Source organism: Rhinoderma darwinii, chromosome 5 (genome assembly GCF_050947455.1).
Source record: "Rhinoderma darwinii isolate aRhiDar2 chromosome 5, aRhiDar2.hap1, whole genome shotgun sequence".
Taxonomy (NCBI): domain Eukaryota; kingdom Metazoa; phylum Chordata; class Amphibia; order Anura; family Rhinodermatidae; genus Rhinoderma; species Rhinoderma darwinii.
Window position 1 is genome coordinate 177,563,473 of NC_134691.1, and position 9,794 is coordinate 177,573,266.

The window sequence follows — 9,794 nt, forward strand, 5'->3', positions numbered from 1 at the left end:
TTGCACTACCTATGAGGGGGTTGTGTCGCATTATCTACAGAGGGCACTGTGGCACTATCTAAAAAGGGACTGCCCAATCTTGACATTCTTGTGACTGCCAACTGAGCAGCCAGACTGCATTTGACAACGCTTAAACTGGAAAACTGGATTGTTAAAATAAGCACATGGAGTACTCACAAATTTCCGGTAAGTTTAAAACTAACAGTATTATTATAGTAATGTAGTATTGTTATAGTAATGTAGTATTGTTATTATAGTAATGTAGTATTGTTATAGTAATGTAGTGTTCGGGTACTAATCAGTCTCAACCGGCAGGGATAATACGCTGAGTTCGTACGAAAGGAATCACACCACACAGAGTCTGGTACAAAGCTCCTCACTCAGCATCAGGCGTCACTGATTTATTTATTACACACATTTGTTCTATATCTCCTTTCTCCTGGGGGTGGGTACATGTTATCACACTTTTATAAAAGCACGTATCACTGTAAGCCTCTTGTTACTTTGTGTCATCCTTGGATAGGTTCACCCTTATCTGGTCCTTTAGATATGTCTTCATAGTTCATAGTTTGTTCATACCAGGAAGTGACTTGTTATTTTATTAGTGCGTAGTCCCTGTTCAGGGGCCATCTTGCCACGTATACTTATCTAATCCTATTACTATTGCTTCATCACAATTATGTACACAACTCTATAGTCTATATTTTATTAAAGAAAGAAAATTATTATAAACATTAACTTCTGTCCACTCCATCCTTCACAGTCCCCCCTTTTATCATTATTTTCTTCATTTCTTAACCTAAGTGTGTCCGTGCTCTGGGAAAGGGGAGTAAAAGGATTTTTTCACCAGTTTGAGACGAGCCTCCCCTATTAGGAGACCCCCCTTTGTAGCTGGACTTAAAGAGTCGGTGCACACCCTACACTATCTATTCATCTTCAGAACAATAGTCTCGATAAAGGGTGGTTGTTTTCATGGATGGAGTTGGTAAAAGTCCTTCAATTTCTGAAGAAAACATAAAAGTGGGAGTTACTTCAGTTATAGTTTTAGTCATTAATTTCTTCATACATGGTAATACACAACAAGCAATAACTGCGAAAAGCACTAGAAAGATTAAGATTACAATCCCAATTTGGGCCAGAATTTTCTGCCATCCGGTTAACCATGAGAAATACTGATCCCATGGGTCTGTGAAACCTCAATTTCGTTTTAATTCCTCGGATAAAGAAACAATCTGTTTGATTGCCATGGTTACTTTGCCGTTTGGTCCTGTGTTATCTGGAATAAAAGTACGACAGGTAGTACCTATCATGGCACAAACGCCTCCTTTTTCTGCTAGTATCATATCAAGGGCCATACGGTTCTGGAAAGTCATAGTAGATGTGGGTCCTAACTGGTCAGCTAGACCTTGTAAAGCGTCCCTAGTATAGTTAACAAACCGTTGCTGGTTGTAATAGATATAATTTATCCAATCTACATTTTTGTTAGCTGTGATCATAGGGATTAATGATTCAAATCAAGCTGCTACCTGATCCCGGGCCTTGAATTCATCTGGGACCCCCCTTGGGACTCCTATAGCATCTATATACACATGGGGGTCAAAACTTCCTTTCAGATCTCTTTTTTCCCCTTGTAAATATGTGACTATTTTGAGAGATGGTCTCTTGGGTTTCTAACTGTATACCATTCAATACTCCTAAATATCTCTTAAAATTGTTATCAAGAATACAAAATATCTCCTATTTCTTATTTGGCTATTATTCATACATAATATCATCCCATCAGTTTCTTTTATTACAATCGTAGAGTTGAGCCTCTCCTTGTTGCATCTTTCATAAGTCTTATTTATCATTTCGTTTCTATTTTTACTGGTTGTATATTTCTGTCGATACTGTAAATCTGGTTCATAACAACAAAACCACAGCCCCGGCGTCTCTTCTTGTATGCTAATGTTGGCTGTTTTGTCTATGTGAAGGTACACAGTCCCTCCATGTGGTCCTTTTTTCCAAGTCCCTTCGGTTGTAGTCACATTTGTAGTATAACACGGGGCATTGGCCTTACATGTGTAGTTACCCTCCTTTCTATCCACTGTGGCATTCGCCCACCCTGTCCTGAACTGTTCCAGTGATTCTGTACTGATTACGTGTACAGGAGTAGCAGTTCTGCCTTTTTGTATAAGAGCACACGCAACAACCGCCGCAACAACCGCAAAGATCTTCATTCTTCTGGCTGAAGAACCTTTTTACAATGACTGGCGTGAATCCAGCTTGCCTTTCCTTCGAGCTTCACTGAGGTGCTTGTAACGAGTAGGACTTGAAAAGGACCATCAAATCTTGGGTCTAGACTTTTCCTCACGTGTCTTTTAACAACGACCCAATCTGCTGGTTCTAGCTTATACGTCAACTGAATCAGGACCTGGAATGGAAGCAAAGACTTGTGCATGCACCTTGGTCAATTGTTTGTCAAGCGTTGATACATAATCTGTTAGTCTACCATACTGCATTTGGAGCACCTGTGGAAAATAACATCCTAATCTGGGAGCCGACCCAAATAAGATCTCATATGGGCTGAGACCTGTTCTTTTTGTGGGCGTGTATCTTACTGAGAACAAGGCTAATGGTAGACACTCGGTCCATGGTTTCCCGTTTTCTACCATTGCTTTTTGGATTTTCAATTTGAGAGTCCCATTTAGTCTCTCAACCTTCCCACTGCTTTGTGGATGGTATGGTGTATGTAGGGCTTGACTTATGCCTAGAGCTGACAACACATGGTTCATGATTTCACCCGTAAAATGAGTTCCTCTGTCGCTCTCGATCACCTCTGGAACTCCATATCTGCACACCACCTCGTTGATCAGTTTCTTTGCTGTGGCTACGGCTGTAGCTTTGGTTACTGGAAAAGCTTCTGGTCATCCTGAAAAGAGATCAATACAAACAAGCACATACTCCTAGGTACCAACTTTGGGTAGTTGAATATAGTCTATCTGCAGTCTCTGGAACGGATATATAGGTCTGGGTGTGTGCTTCTGTGGTACTTTTACAGTTCTTCCAATATTATGTGTTGCACAGATCATGCATCCTTGTGTAAAACTGCTGGCCATCACACTAAACCCTGGGGCATACCACACCTTGTTTACCAAGTCCATCATTGCCGTTTTTTATTGGTGTGTCTCTCCATGTGTTATCTGGGCCATCATTGGGAACATTGTCTTAGGCAGGCACAGTTTATTCTGGCATTGCCAGAGGCCATCTTTTCGTAGCGTTGCTCCTTGGGCCGTCCACTTGTCTTTTTCTTCTTTTGTTGCTTGTCCTTGAAGTTTTTTGCCGTAGTTCCGGGCTTACAGCTGGTCTTGTTTCCTCTGGATCTTTTATCTGACATACGGCTGCTAACACGGGTAGCTTCTGTGCTGCTTGCTTTGCCGCTTCGTCTGCCGGGGCATTTCCCCTTTTGTCTCTGGTGAACTCACCTTAGTGTGAGCTTTTAATTTTTACTACTGCTACTTCTGTGGGTAACATCAGGGTCGCCATCAAATATTTTACAAAGTCTGCATTCTTTACAGGTGTACCTGCAGAGGTCAAAAATTGTCTTGCCCTCCATATGGGGCCATCATCGTGTGCAATCCCAAATGCATATCGAGAGTCAGTGTATATATTTGCTGTCTTTCCTTCTGCATGTTGGCATGCTGCTGCCAGGGCCTTAAGCTCCGCTTCTTGTGCTGAGCGGGACGCTGGTAAGGAGGCTGCTTCTAGGACTACATCTTCGGTGGTTACTGCATATCCTGTAAGAAAAGATCCTTCTACAAAATACCTTGAACCATCCACAAAGAGTATTTAGGTCTGGGTTTTGGAGTGGGGTATCTTTTACATGTGCGAAGCCCACTGTTTCCTGGGCCATAAGGGCCATACAATCATGTTCATCAGTTTCAGACAAAAATTGTGACCATACTTTACCTACGTCTTCTCCCCCCTTGCTCCAAAGGCAGTAAGGTAGCTGGGTTCAATGTAGTACAGCGGTGTAAAGTAACCTGCTCAGGGAGAAGAAGCGCACAGGTTAATCTCAAATGTCTTGCAGTGGACAAATGCTTAGGTTGTACTTGAGTTAGAATAGCAGTAATATATATATCATGTGGTGGAAATGCCAGGACCAAATCTGAGGCCTTGTTTAACATTGAATTTACAGCAATGATAGCTCTCACACATGATGGGGAACCTCGGGCCACAGGGTCTAGTCTAGCTGAATAATATACTATCGGGCTCTGCTGTGGTCCATGACTTTGTGTGAGAACCGCAGTGTCATGTCCATTTTGTTCAGTACAGTACAAAGTATATGCTTGCGTAGAGGTACTCCATGGATTGGTGTCACAAGCCGCTACCAAACACAACTCCTCCTCATTCAGCTGATAATCCAGAATACTTTGAGAATCTCACTTTTATCAGGTTCTGCAAATACTTGATTAATACAAAAACAAATAAAAATAAAACATTCCCAAAAACTTTACATCAAATTAACAATGTCCAGACAAGTTTTGTTTTGCCTTCTCCCTCATCTAAATCCATAAAGACTCGTGTGAGTGATGTCACCTCGCCTCCTGTGTAACTTTGCTGGAGGGGGATGGTCTCTTACACATAAACCAAAATTGTACCTGATCAGTTCCTTCACCCTTCCCCCCTTTGTGGACTCTGCGAGAGTGATGTAGCAGAGTTCACAACTACATCTCAACATAACACTAATTTAACCCCTTGTAATGTACAACAGCCTGAAACAAAAATGACTTTTTCCTGACAAACATTTGATCTTTACAATGACATAACTCATGTGTGAAATCAAAAACAAAACAATTGTAGTTAGTTATTCAATAAAACAGAAAATATTATCTCTGATCACATTATAACACATAAATATCGTAACTTTTATAACCAACAGCGCTTGCGCAAAAGAGAAGAAATGTATTTAGGTTTGTAGACATTACTGATATATATATATCTCAGCAGTGCATATTGAGATCCCTCTGTCTCATCAGCCCTGCAGACTGCACCCAGTCAGCCCCCCTCCTCCTCCTCCCAAACACAGCACACTTTAGGGGGGAGGGAGGTCACAAACTCGCAGCTTCTCACAATCTTAACACTTTCAATGCCGGCAAAACAACATACGTATCTGCAATCATTTATCACACCATTGTACAGGAATTATCTACGTTAATGTTTAACCGTACAATCTGACGGCCACCATCTCTATATTATGATGACGTGTTGTTTCATCAGTGAACTAAAACTGGAACTTCTGTAAATAGAAAAAACACTACAAATGACAAAATTAACAAGGTGATTATTTCATACTGATTTGGTTGGGCCGGGCGTGGCCACATCCTACGGAGGGGGCTTATAAAATCCACCTTCTTGTGTGAGTACCGGATATAACGGAACAACAGGTTTAGGTGTACCAAGATGGCCTCCTGGGGCGGGGAGTGGTGCCGAAGGCGTGGCATATATGGGAGGATCGGGGCGTGGAAAGTGACATGATACACAATATTCAACTTGGGGCGGGTTCTGTTAACCACAACTGGGACACTCCCACGAAGTTAGAATTCCACCGTCGCCATTATAGGGCGGTGGCTGGACACGTTCTTTGTAATACACATATTTGATGATTTTACCCTTTCTGTCTCGTATTTCTTGCTCAGTAAACTTGTCTTTAGTTATGGCTATGGCTGTTCTTTGCCAAGCTAATGCTTCATCTAACTTTCCTTCGTCACTTAATCTTCCCTTGTTTTCCCTAAGAGCTGCAGCCCATTCTCCTGGTTGTAATCTTCCATCTATAAATATGCCACATATGTGCATAACTTTCTTACTATTTTCTACATTCTTCTTGCCTTCTCTTTTTTCTACTATCTCTTTTGCGGTTAATGAACCACATTCCTTTGCCTGTCTCCTTGTTTTAAACACATTAACCATACTGTTCTATATTTAACACCGTCCTGAGAATGAAACCTTATTCTCGATGTTTCTGAACACAAAACACAATTTTTATTTATTTATTTATTTATTTTTTTTAACACAATTATAACTGACTGTCTGTCTCTGTCGTCTTAATGGTATCAACCTATACCCTGCGACCAATTAAATTAAATTATTACACCTGTCGTCTTAATGGTATCAACCTATACCCTGCGACCAATTAAATTAAATTATTACACCTGTCGTCTTAATGGTATCAACCTATACCCTGCGACCAATTAAATTAAATTATTACACCTGTCGTCTTAATGGTATCAACCTATACCCTGCGACCAATTAAATTAAATTATTACACCTGTCGTCTTAATGGTATCAACCTATACCCTGCGACCAATTAAATTATCACACTTATACTTATCACCTATGCCGGCGAGACGCGACTATCTATACTATGATTCTTGGAACCACACAGCGGGTTAACTCTCTGTCGCTGAGAGTGTGGCCGGGATCGACTCCAAATACCTCGGTATCTTATCACCTGCTCACTCTCCCACACGGATAAGAGCCAATATTCATAAACATGAACTTAACCTTACCGTGTTTTATTTGAAGCTGATCAGACTTCCTGGGAGCGTGGCTGGCGATTCAATGTTGAGGCGTCTGGGGGTCGTCGATCACGGACACGGCTTATCCCTCGAGTGTGGCCCCACGTCGAGCGCCAAAATGTTCGGGTACTAATCAGTCTCAACCGGCAGGGATAATACGCTGAGTTCGTACGAAAGGAATCACACCACACAGAGTCTGGTACAAAGCTCCTCACTCAGCATCAGGCGTCACTGATTTATTTATTACACACATTTGTTCTATATCTCCTTTCTCCTGGGGGTGGGTACATGTTATCACACTTTTATAAAAGCACGTATCACTGTAAGCCTCTTGTTACTTTGTGTCATCCTTGGATAGGTTCACCCTTATCTGGTCCTTTAGATATGTCTTCATAGTTCATAGTTTGTTCATACCAGGAAGTGACTTGTTATTTTATTAGTGCGTAGTCCCTGTTCAGGGGCCATCTTGCCACGTATACTTATCTAATCCTATTACTATTGCTTCATCACAATTATGTACACAACTCTATAGTCTATATTTTATTAAAGAAAGAAAATTATTATAAACATTAACTTCTGTCCACTCCATCCTTCACAGTAGTATTATGATAGTAATGTAGTATTGTTATAGTAGTTCAAATAACATATTGATTAACAATAATTTGTAATGTATCAAATTTGAAAGTAATGCGGCTCGTCAACGTTTTTTTCTATGTGCGGCCCATATACCCGGCCGAATTTGAGACCCCTGATTTAAATAAATAAATAAAAAAGAAAATTATACTCACCTCTTTGCTCCTCTTCTCCAGTTCGGCTCCCTCATCACTCTATCATGGCTCATAAAACCACTGGTGGAACTATAGGGGTTTAATTGCGACTGGGCCCCAAACCCAGGGGGGCCCACGGCCCCCTGCACAACATCAATGAATAGTTACTATAGTAACTGGGGCCTATGTAATAAACTACACGGACCACCGTTACTATAGTAACTGACAGTACTTACCTTCATTTTTCCGGAGCGCAGCGGAGGTCCTGACAACACAGCGCTGTGTGCAGCCCATGACGTCACAACGCTATGCGCTTCGCACAACATCCAGACCCTGGATGGAGTAAGGAGCTCCGTTGCAGCCGAAGGGGAGGGTAAGTTCAATGCCACTCTGCTGGAGCTGATAGGTCGGGGTCTTCAGGATAGGCCATCAATAGCTGATGGGTCGGGGTCCGACTCCCGGGACCCCCGCCAATCAGCTGTTTTGGAGGGGGTGCAGTGCTCGTACGAGCACTACTTCCCCCTTCATTCCGGTCACTTTCTCACACTGAATCGCCGACATGGACACGTCAGCGATTCACAGTGTGAGCAAGTAAGGAAAATGAAGGGGAAGCAGTGCTTGTACAAGCAATGCACCCCCTTCAAAACAGCTAATTGGCGGGGGTCCCGGGAGTCGGACCCTGACCCACCAGCTATTGATGGCCTATCCTGAGGATAGGCCATCAGCAGTTAGTATCTGGACAAACCCTTTTAAGCCTACCATGTGGCAGGCTTAGATACTGGGCCCCAGCAGACAGTAATCGTATACTGTATAAGATTACTGTCTGCTGAACCCTGTATCTAAGCCTACCTTAGGCTTAGATACAGGGTCCAACAAACAGTATCACACATGCACTTGGGCCCTGTATCTAAGCCTACCATATGTGTTAGGCTGTGTTCACATCAGCGTTGCCCTTCAGTTGAGGGGTTCCGTTGGAGGTTTCTGTCGGTTAACCCCTCAACGGAAAGGCAAACCTCAACTTCCGTTTCCCTCGCCATTGAGCTCCATGGTGACAGAAAAAATGCAACAAAAAAGTGGCAAACAGAGCTTGAAACATATGGGCACTGTGCTCACTATTACTGGTCTTTAGCTTTGCAATATACATAACGGTCTACTTACAGTGAAATGATTATTTCTGCTGTTTAAGACTTCCAAATAAATATAGTAGAATGGATTCTCCCAGTTTAAGACTGACAGCTAATCAGAGTGATTCACATTTGTAAAATCAATGGAGTACAGAATGCTTAAAGATTCACTCCCCTATGACACTTTTGGACTTTGAAAAAAGATGTTGGGCTTCAAAGTTGTGCTTATGAACATCTTTCACTAGTTATCTACTTTAAAAGGTGGTAGGGAGTAACACCAGAGGACATTGTTTTTAGTCTATTCCAGATTAATGAACAGGGCATGATGATCTGGCACATGCTAAACGGGGGAGAGTATTAATTTATTGCTTTTAGTGTCTGCAAACAATTAATCTGACTAATAATCTGTTATATTGCCTCCTTTACAGACATTATATATAAAAATATATGGAAAAATACATAAAGCTATATATACATATACACTACCGTTCAAAAGTTTGGGGTCACCCAGACAATTTTGTGTTTTCCATGAAAACTCACACTTATATTTATCAAATGAGTTGCAAAATGACTAGAAAATATAGTCAAGACATTGACAAGGTTAGAAATAATGATTTTTATTTGAAATAATAATTTTCTCCTTCAAACTTTGCTTTCGTCAAAGAATGCTCCATTTGCAGCAATTATAGCATTGCAGACCTTTGCCATTCTAGCTGTTAATTTGCTGAGGTAATCGGGAGAAATTTCACCCCATGCTTCCAGAAGGCCCTCCCACAAGTTGGATTGGCTTGATGGGCACTTCTTGCGTACCATACGGTCAAGCTGCTCCCACAACAGCTCTATGGGGTTGAGATCTGGTGACTGCGCTCGCCACTCCATTACAGATAGAATACCAGCTGCCTGCTTCTTCCCTAAATAGTTCTTGCATAATTTGGAGGTGTGCTTTGGGTCATTGTCCTGTTGTAGGATGAAATTGGCTCCAATCAAGCGCTGTCCACAGGGTATGGCATGGCGTTGCAAAATGGAGTGATAGCCTTCCTTACTCAAAATCCCTTTTACCTTGTACAAATCTCCCACTTTACCAGCACCAAAGCAACCCCAGACCATCACATTACCTCCACCATGCTTGACAGATGGCGTCAGACACTATTCCAGCATCTTTTCAGTTGTTCTGCGTCTCACAAATGTTCTTCTGTGTGATCCAAACAACTCAAAGTTCGATTCGTCTGTCCATAACACTTTTTTCCAATCTTCCTCTGTCCAATGTCTGTGTGCATTTGCCCATATTAATCTTTTCCTTTTATTAGCCAGTCTCAGATATGTCTTTTTCTTTGCCATTCTGCCCG

The 9,794-nt window shown here is 41.8% G+C and overlaps 1 long non-coding RNA gene across 1 annotated transcript; it reads right to left on the reverse strand.

The window, feature by feature from the left end:
* Positions 1-360: 360 nt before the first annotated feature.
* Positions 361-7,151, reverse strand: LOC142651724 (uncharacterized). Its single transcript, XR_012847702.1, has 2 exons — positions 6,549-7,151; positions 361-1,003 (listed from the first exon to the last, which is right to left on the reverse strand). It is a non-coding gene; the product is annotated as an uncharacterized LOC142651724 (long non-coding RNA).
* Between the last annotated feature and the right edge of the window lie 2,643 nt (positions 7,152-9,794).